At 32.5% G+C, this 10,608-nt stretch overlaps 2 pseudogenes; both read left to right on the forward strand.

Moving 5' to 3' along the window:
- The first annotated feature begins 1,991 nt into the window (after positions 1–1,991).
- Positions 1,992–2,852, forward strand: LOC149148718 (ubiquitin carboxyl-terminal hydrolase 6 pseudogene; annotated as a pseudogene).
- Positions 2,853–8,151: 5,299 nt separating this feature from the next.
- LOC149148719 (ubiquitin carboxyl-terminal hydrolase 6 pseudogene) lies at positions 8,152–8,952 on the forward strand (annotated as a pseudogene).
- The last annotated feature ends 1,656 nt before the right edge of the window (positions 8,953–10,608 follow it).

The following is a 10,608-nucleotide window of genomic DNA, read 5'->3' on the forward strand; positions in this document are numbered from 1 at the left end:
TTTTTTATTTTCTTTCATATCTTTTCTTGTGTGAGAGGTTAAGAATGATTGTTTTTTATTTCATTTCATTTCATGTGCTTTTTATTATTCATTCCATAGGATCTTGATTTGATAATGCACACATGACCCCTTAGAGTAGATCTCATTTCATGCAATTTCATTTTTGAAAGAGTGGTGTGCTTTTCAATTCCTGCAAGTGTGGTAGATTAAGATTTCAATTCCGCGCACTGTACTATAATTTCTTTTGAATTGATTGAATTAGAATAGGTGAACTTCATTTGTCGTTATCTAGTTTTTAGTTATATTGATCTAAATTGGAAGTGAATTGCCAGAATATATAGTGGATGCATGCTTAACAAGTTTTACAAAACCCCCATGTTGACAATTAAATGATAGGTAATTAATTTGCCTCAACATTTTGGCGACATTGCCAGGGAAGTGTGCATGGGCAATAGCATTTAGTCTAGAGTTCATTTTTCTGTTTTTTACTAGATGCGTGATTAAATCATGTAGATGCATAAATCATTTAGTTGCATATCATTTAGTAAAAAATAAAAAATAAAAATTGATACTAATCATTCATGGACAAAGGATCTAGAATGCAGATTAAACATTCTTTGGAGGACAAGGACTACATTGAGGAATGGTATCGAAACGTGATTGTGGCATGACATTCATCCATTCTTCAAGAGATCTTTCCAACAAATCTAAAGACTAAAACAATTTTTCATCTCCTCATGCACAATCAGGTGCATTTTGAAAATTCTAATATAAACATTCTAGAAAGTCTAATCCTTAAATCGTTCCATTGGAAACATTCATATACTTAAAAAGTAAAATAAAATAAATTTCAAGTAGGATAAAATAGGGAAATAAAATCAAGCTTGATTGCAGTTTTATTTAGAATTTAGAATTTTTAGATTGTATTTAATTTCCTGCATTTTAATAATTGGGCAAAAACATTTTTAATAAAAATAAAAAATAAAAAATAAAATAAAATAAAATAAATTATCTTTGAATAAGGGAAGTGTAATTTTTTAATAAAAATACCAATTCTTTAAAAAAAAAAAATGACAATTTAGGTTCTTGTGCGACTTGTAAAAAAAATTAAATGCATTATCTTAGAGTTGAAACTGGAAATGCATCATAAAAAAAATATATAAATATTGCTTCGAAATTTCTTTGAATGGATGCATATCGAGCACACTGTTGCATAAACGACTAGTTTCTACAGTCATGCCTGCTTTGATCCATATCACCCATAAGAGAGAGAGCCATCACAATCCTCCCTCCTCCTTGTAATATGTAGCCTTCCTGAGACCATATTTATCACCTTCCCTCATGGGCCTTTGATCTAGAAATTATAAAAAACAAACAGTAATGGCTTTTTTATCGTACCAGGATTTGCTTCGGTAATTATTTTTAGTTTGGCCGAGGATGGTCCATAGTTGTGATCCATTTTATTGTTTGGTGAAATTTGAGTTCTTGCTTCGACCTTATACGCCTATTTGAGGGCTCTAGTCTTTGAAGGAATCTTAGTTAGTGTTGCAGGGAAAAAGGCCCAATGGAGAATGATAATTTTAGGCAATGGTGTGGAGCTTGCAAAAAGCTTTTCACCATGAACAAATTCTAGGCCTTCCAGGTTTTCACTTCGGAGATGGCACATCACATTTCACCAACATACCCTGCTAATGCACTTTTCTTAAAACATGTCACATTCATAACATTATGGGTAGTACACACTACCCATTTCTGAGAAGGAATTGACTGCATCACAGCACCCTTCCTTCTTATTCTGGATCTTCTCACCAAGTGAACCAGTTTAGGTGGGATCGAAAGATCTAGAGTGGCAGTTCTAATCCTTGGTCACCACTAGAAACTTCCCTTCAACGCAAGAAGATCCAAAAGCGTGCATAATGAACCCTAGCAAGAATCCTTTTGTAACAAATCTTCCTTACACGTGGCTTCCCAATCATATAACCAACGCATTCATGGGCATAAAAACGTTTCTTAAAGAAGAACGAGCTTCATCTATGCATCAAAGAGCTATTTTATTCAATTTGGGCAATACATGCTATATGAATTCAATTATTCAATGTTTACATTCAGTTCGAGAGTTGAAGTTAGCATTACATAAGAACACAATTTCTTGGAGGACCACTGATTTAGATCCTTCATCTCATTTTTTAACTGTGGAAACTAAGGATTTATTTGGTGAGTTGGATAGAAGGACTCGAGCTGTCGCTCCTTTTCAATTTTGGATGATGCTAAGAAATACGTATCCTTAGTTTTCCCAGCAACATAATGGTCTATTTATGCAACAGGATGCAAAGGAATGTTGGACCCACCTTATCTATACACTTTCACAATCTCTGAAGTCCCTAGATTCGAGTGAATCTATGAAATCTTTATTTGAGATTGAGCTTACAAGCAAGATTCGATGTGTTGAAAGTGGTGAGGAAAGTTTGGAGACAGAGATTGTGTACTCATTAAAATGTCACATTTCTCATGAGGTCAACCATTTTCATGAAGGACTTAAACATGGTCTGAAGTCTAAACTGGAGAAGATGTCTCCTGTAGTAGGCCACAATGTAGTGTATTTGAAGGAATCATGCATTAGCACCTTGCCAAATTATTTAACCATACATTTTGCACAGTTCTTTTGAAAAAGAGTATCAAACCAGAAGGCAATAAATTATCCTTTAGAGTTGGATGCTCTAGATACTTGTTCTAATGGGCTACGTGAGAAGGTGAAGGAATCACTCCAACAACTCCTCTCCATTCTTCAAACATTCGGTAGTCAAAACCATATTTCATTTTCAAAATGCTTCAACATTTTTTTACACGTTTGACTTTTTTTTTCACATATGGAAATGATTAATACATGGAAAATTTAGTTTTTTTATTACGTTCTTTTTTGTTATTGTTTATTTTTCTTGTTACGTTGTGTTTTTTTAAGAACGTTATATGTTATGTTTTAACGTTTTGTTATGATTTGTTCTGTTTTTTCTAATGAAGTGTTTTTTATAACATTTGTATATTTATGTTATAGGCTTTGTTATGATTTTTGTTATGTTTGTTTGTATATATATTTTAGTTTGTACATATGTTTTTCTTTTATGCACATCTATTTTACTTTGTAGTTTTGTAAATATTCTACTAATTTTTAGATTGTATGTTTTATTATTTTTTAAGAAAATTCCCATGGAAAATTGTCATAAAAATAGTTGTGAAATTCATTTAATGGATGGATAAAATTGAGAAAAAGTTGTTGTGATGATTTACTTACACACCCGTTGAAGCAAGAAATAGAAAAAAAAAATCATAAGACATGAGACAAAAACAATTGAATAAAAGTGCAATAGCTCACCTTAACTAAACTTAATTGCAAATCGAATTTTGTTAAGATTGAGTTTTTACATTGTCGAAATCATGGTCAAAAATTTGTTACTGGTTTTATATAATGTTATGTCTTCAAGCATGATGTAGGAAAGAAAAAGGATTGTAAGGGTGCTTTATCTGTAAGACCGTTTGATGAATTTTTTATTAAGGATTGTTTTGTAGGAATCATTAAGCATTTGCAAATAATATCTCTTTATCTTTATGAAAATCTATGACTGAGGAAATTATGCATATCATCCTTTTAGAAATTGGATTTATTATCACAATTGTGAAATTGGACTAACCATGATAATTTGATGCAAAGACGCATCATGAACCTGTTTTACTATCGTATGTATCAAAAAGAATTTGATCACTTATCTTTGAACACACATATGTTTTATTGCAATGTTAGTGCCATGTTTGTTTTCAGGTTCTAGGATAATCAGAGAATACCAGGAATCCAATTATGCATGATTGGTTTTCTACGACCAATTTGAAGAAACATGAACTAATTAAATCCATTTTTGTCATTCATAAATGCTATCATTTTTCCTCTCAAAACTCACAAGCTATTCAAGCATTTTTCGCTAAACATCGTCGTCACCATTTTCCTTGTGAGAGTCATATGTTTGCATTAATATTTTCCATTCACATGTCCCAAAATTTCTATTCATTAACCCATTAATAGAGACATTTAGCTCACTTACATGCTCATTTGTCCTTTTTCTTTTTTTTTTCACTTGTTTACCTTCTTGTCGATTTCCTTTCCATTAAATAAATCTTGCTTGATGCATATTTCCATCCATAGTCCTTCCAAAATCATTATTGCATACTCGCGTTAGATGATGGGGGATTCATTAATGCCTCCCTTCTAACAAGTCTTGGCCTATTGACATCAAGACATTATCTAGGTTCAAGGCTAGAGTCCTTATTAGTACCTTGAGGCTTGTATGTATCAATGACAATTTCTCTCACCGACAATCATGGGAATACATCAATGTCCCTTGATTGTTGGATCTTGTAAGTGGCTTGACATCAACTCATCTATTCACACTTTGTAAGATGAACTTAGGTACCTTGGAACTCATTGACATTAATGGCAAGTTTTCCTCGCATTGGTTAACAACATTCATTAATGGCTTGTAATCCAATGACTTCTCTTCATGCTCTACAACAACACATGTATTTGCATGACTAGAATTGTACCATCGGGTTTTGTAGCAGGTGAATACTATATCATTTCAGAATTTTGTAGTGGATACGATAGGCTTAGTAGCAGAAATAAAGAATCCACTTTCACCACCTCATCCACCATTTATGCAACCAAGAAATAGATGAAATTCTACATTCTATTCCATGATCCAACAACAACTACAACCTTTCTACATATGCATAGTTTGTCCACTTCCTAGGTAAGTAAATGTATGTTCTTTTCTACTTTCTAATCATAGATTTCCTTAAATACTGAAATTATAATTTTTGGAAAATACTTCACCATATTTCCTTTCTCATTTGAAAAACAACTGTAAACACATTTAATTGGGGGGAAGGGACATCCATTTATGATCACTCTTCATATCACTTCATTCCATTTCACTTAATTTCATCCTAACATACTTGTCCAAATAATTATGATTTCATTATGGTTCAAAAGTTATGTGATCTGCAAATAAAGACTAAATGATGAGCATATTATATGGTTGATTCAAATATGCATCTTAAATATTTTCAATGAATCTTACTGCAATGAAAAGAAACAAGGTGTTGAAACACAAGAACCAATACCAATTAAAATTTGGTTGTCACACAATAACGAACCAAACATGTTGCAATTCAATGTATGACAAGGAATACTATGAAAAAATAAATGAACTTGCCAAATTCAAAGTTTAAGGAAAATTGATATAAGCCAAGCTCATTCAAAAGAAAATCATGATTAAGCAATGTAGTAGATTGCATGAGGACATGCAATAACGTTAGTTTGGGGGTATGTAGAGCCTCCAAAATTTATTCAAAATATAGTCCACTTTCACCTTTATTTCCACCATTTCACTCACATGTCCCAACTCCATGACCATATAACCTTTCATTAGCCTCCATTTTCATAATTATATGGGTTCCATTTGTGTTTTCCAAAAGCTAATGATTTCTAGCATTTTAAGTGAATTTATGGTTAAAACATAGAAATATGACGTATGCTTGCTAATACTCAAAAGTGGGTTGAGTTTCATGACATGTGTAGGTCACTTGGAAGCTTCCAAGGCACCCTTATGTGGCCTCCAATGCTCAAATTCGAATTCCCTTAAAGATATGGAAGGAGATTTGGATAAAGATAAAAGAGGATATATATCTCACCATTCCCTATTTGAGTTGTAACTCTATTAGATTGTGTGTCTCATCATTACCTATTTGAATTGTAACTCTGTGAGATTTTCTAGGGATCTAGGAAGAGAATAGTGGACCTCCATTAGTGAGGTAGCTTCTTATGTTTTTGTATAAATAGGAGAGCTTCCTCCTTTCAAAGGCATGTGTAAAGTTGGAGATATAAAGGTGGAAAGTTAAGAATAGTCATGTTTTGAATGGAATTTATATTTAGCACCATGCTCATGAGTGATGTTCACCTTGATTGGTAATGCTTGCACTGGGAGCCTCTCAACTTGCCATAAGTTCTTCTTTTGGATTGGCTACCTATAGTGTGTGAGATTTATTGATTTTCATAGACTAAGATATATTACATTCATATATTAATATTTATTGCTTTCATATCTTCTCCTATGTGAGAGGTTAAGAGTGATTGTTTTTAGCTTCTTTCATATCTTTTCATTTGTGAGAGGTTAAGAATGATCGTTTTCACTTTCATTTCATTTCATGTGGTTTTGATTATTCATTTCATAGGATCCTCATTTGATAATGCACACATGATCCCTTAGAGTAGACCTCATTTCATGAAATTTCATTTATGAAAGAGTGGTGTGATTTTCAATTCTGGCAAGTGTTGTAGATTAAGATTTCAATTTTGTGCACTGTACTATAATTTCTTTTCAATTGATTGTTGAATTATAATAGGTGAATTTGGTTTTTCGTCATTTGGTTTCGTTGTTACATTGATCTAAACTGGAAGTTAATTTTTAGCATATACATTGCATGCATGCTTCACAAGTTTTACAAAACCCGGGGTTGACAATTAAATGATAGCTAATTAATTTGCCTCAACATTTGGTGTTGTTGTCGGGGAAGTGTGCATAGGAACTAGCTTTCATTCTAGAGTTGATTTTTCAGTTTTTTCCTAGATGCATGATTAAACCATGTAGATGCATAAATCATTTAGCTGCATATCATTTCAAAAAAAATAAAAAAATAAATTCATAATAATCATTTATGGACAAAGGATCTAGAATGTAGATTAAACATTCTTTGGAGCACAAGGACTACATTGAGGAATGGAATCGAAAAACAATTGTGCCACCACATTCATCTGTTTTTCAAGAAATCTTTACGACAAATGTAAAGGTCAAATCAATTTTTCATCTCCTCATGCACAATCAAGTACAGTTTTCAAATTCAGATATGAACGTTATAGAAAGTCTAATCCGTAAATGAATAAATTGGAAACATTCATATACATAAAAAATATATATATATTTTTTTCAAGTAGGATAAAATAGGGAAATACAATGAAGCTTGATTGCATTTTTATTTCGAATTTAGAATTTTTAGATTGTATTTATTTTCTTTCATTTTAATAATCTGACAAAAATATTTTTGATAAAAATAAAAATAAAAAATAAAAAGTAAAATAAAATAAAATTGTTTTTGAATAAGGGAAATGTAAGTTTTTAAATAAAAATATCAACATAAAAAAAAATGACAATTTTGGTTCGCATCACACCTGTAAAAAAAATTAAATGCATTAGCTTAGGGTCAAAATCAAAAATTCATCATAAAAATAAAAAATATAAATGTTACTTCGAAATTTCTGGCACATAGCTGCAGAAATGGCTAGTTTCTGCAGCCAAGCCTAATTTCATCCATATAACCATAAGAGAGATCCATCATGATCCTCCCTCCTCCTTGCCATATGCACCCTTCCCGAGACCATATTTATCACCTTCCCTTCTAGGCCTTTGATCTAAAAATTATAAAAAGAAAACAGTAATGGCTTCCTGATCGTACCAGGATTTTATTTGGTAATTCCTTTTAGTTTGGAAGAGGATGGACCATAGCTATGATCCATTTTATTGTTTGGTGCAATTTGAGGTCTAGCTTGGTCGTCATACACCTATTTGAGGGCTCTAGTCTTTGAAGGAATCTTAGTCAGTGTGGCATGGAAAAAGGCCCAATGGAGAATGATAATTTCTCGCAATGGTGTGGAGATTGCAAGAAGCTTTTCACCATGAACAAAATTCAGGCCTTCTAGGTTTTCACTTTGGAGTTGGCACATCGCATTGTACGAACACACCCCGCTAATGCACGTTTCTTAAAATATGCCACGCTCCTAAGATTACGGGAGGTACACATCGCCCATTTTTAAGATGGAATTGACTACATCACAACGCCCTTCCTTCTTATTGTGGATCTTCTCACCATGCAAACCAGTTTAGGTGGGATCAACGGATCTAGAGTGGCAATTCTAATCCTTAGTCACCATTGGAAACTTCTCGTCAGTGCAGGAAGATCTAGAAGTGTGCGCAACGAACCTTGGTGAAATTCCTTTCTATAACAAATCTTCCTTACATGTGGCTACCCAATCATGTAAACAATGAAGTCATGGGCATAAGAACATTTTTTAAAGAAGAACATGTTGCATTTATGGGCCACACAGTTGGTTTATTCAATTTCGGCAATACATGCTATATGAATTCAACTATACAATGTTTACATTCGGTTCCAGAGTTGAAGTTAGTGTTACAGAAGTACACATGTTTTGGGAAGAGCAGTGATTTACATCCTTCATCTCACTTTTTAACTGTGGAAACTAGGGATTTATTTCATGAGATGGATATAAGCACTCGAGTGGCTGCTCCTATGCATGTTTGGATGATGCTGAGGAAGAAGTATCCTCAGTTTTCCCAGCAACATAATTGTCTATTTATGCAACAGGATGCAGAGGCATGTTGGACCCAACTTATCTATACACTGTCACAATCTCTCAAGTCCCCAGATTCGAGTGAATTTATGAAGTTATTATTTGGCTTCGAGCTTACAAGAAACATTCAATGTGCTGAAAGTGGCAAGGAAAGTTTGGGGACAAAGTTGGTGTACGCATTGAAATGTCACATTTCTCATGCGGTCATCCATTTGCATGAAGGACTAAAACATGGTCTGAAGTGTGAACTAAAGAAGGTGTCTCCTGCATTAGGCCACAGTGCAATGTATTTTAAGGAATCACACATTAACACCTTTCCAAATTATTTAACCATACAGTTTGTATGATTCTTTTGGAAAATAGAATCAAATCATAAGGCAAAAAGTTATCCTTTAGAGTTGGATGTTCTAGATTTCTATTTTGATGGGATACATGAGAAGGTGAAGGATCCAGTCCAGCTCCATTCTTCAAACATTGCATAGTCAAAACCACATCATTTTCAAAACGCTTCAAGGTTTTTCTACATGGTTGACCTTCTTTTTCACATATGGAAACATTTTATACATGGAAAATTTAGTTTTTTTATTACATTGTTTTTTGTTATGTTTTATTTTTTTTGTTACACTGTGTTTATTTAGAATGTTATACGTTATTTTTTAATGTTTTTTTTATGATTTGTTACGTTTTTTTTAATGAAGTGTTTTTAATAAAATCTGTACATTTATGTTATAGGCTTTGTTATGATTTTTGTTATGTTTGGTTGTATATATATTTTAGTTTGTACATATGTTTTTCTTTTATCTACATCTATTTTACATTTTAGTTTTGTTAATATTTCATTAATTTTTAGATTGTATGTTTTATTGTTTTTTAAGAAATTTTCTATGGAAAATTGTCATAAAAATTGTTGTGAAATTCATTTAGTGACTGGAGAAAATTGAGAAAAGGTTGTTGTGATGGTTCACTTACACACTTGTCAAAGCAAGAAAAAAAGAAAATCATAAAACACAAGATGAAAACAACTCAATAAAAGCACAATAGCTCACCTTAACTAAACTTAATTTCAAATTGAGTTTCGTTAAGATTGAGTTTTTACATTGTCGAAATCATGCTTAAAAATTTGTTATTGGTTTTATCTAATGTTATGTCTTCAAACATGATGGAGGAAATAATAAGAACTGTAAGGGAACTTTATCTACAGGATCGATTGATGAATGTTTTATTCAGGATTGTTTTGTAAGAATCATTAAGTATTCGCAAATTATATTTCTTTATCTTTTTGAAATGCTATGACTGAGGAAATTGTGCATATCATCCTTTTATAAATTGGATTTATTATGGCAATCATGAAATTGGACTAACCATTATAATTTGAAGTAAAGACACATCATGAACCTATTTTACTAGCGTATGTATCAAAAAAAATCGATCACTTGTCTTTGAACACACTTACGTTTTATTGCAATGTTAGTGCCATGTTTGTTTTCACGTTCCTAGACAATCGGAGAACTGAAGGAAGCCAATTATGCATGATTGGTTTTCTACGACCAATTTCAAGAAGCATGAACCAATTAAATCCATTTATTTCATTCATAAATGCCATCATTTTTGCTCTCCAAACTCACAAGCTATTCAAGCATTTTTTGCTAAACATTTTCGTCACCATTTTCCTTGTGCGAGTTGCATGTTTCCACATATATTTTCCATTCACATTTTCCATAATTTCCATTCATTGACCCATTAATAGAGACACTCAACTTGCTTATAGGTTGATTTGTCCTTTTTTCTTTCTATTCACTTGTTTACCCTCTTGTCATTTTTCTTTCCATTAAATAAATCCTTCTTGATGCATATTTTCCATCCATAGTCCTTCCAAAATCATTATTCCATACTCGCATTAGATGATGGGGGATTCATTAATGCCTCCCTCCTAACAAGTCTTGGCCTATCGACATCAGCACATTATCTAGGTTCAAGGCGAGAGTCCTTATGAGTACATTGAGGCTTGTATACATCAATGGAAAGTTCTCTCATCGACAATCATGGTAATACATCAATGTCTCTTAATCGTTGGATCTTGCAAGTGGCCTGCAATCAACTCATATATTCAAACTTTGCAATATGTACTTAGGTACCTT

Source organism: Pinus tabuliformis, chromosome 9 (genome assembly GCF_031772625.1).
Source record: "Pinus tabuliformis cultivar Carrire ecotype Pingquan chromosome 9, CPIR1, whole genome shotgun sequence".
Taxonomy (NCBI): Eukaryota; Viridiplantae; Streptophyta; class Pinopsida; order Pinales; family Pinaceae; genus Pinus; species Pinus tabuliformis.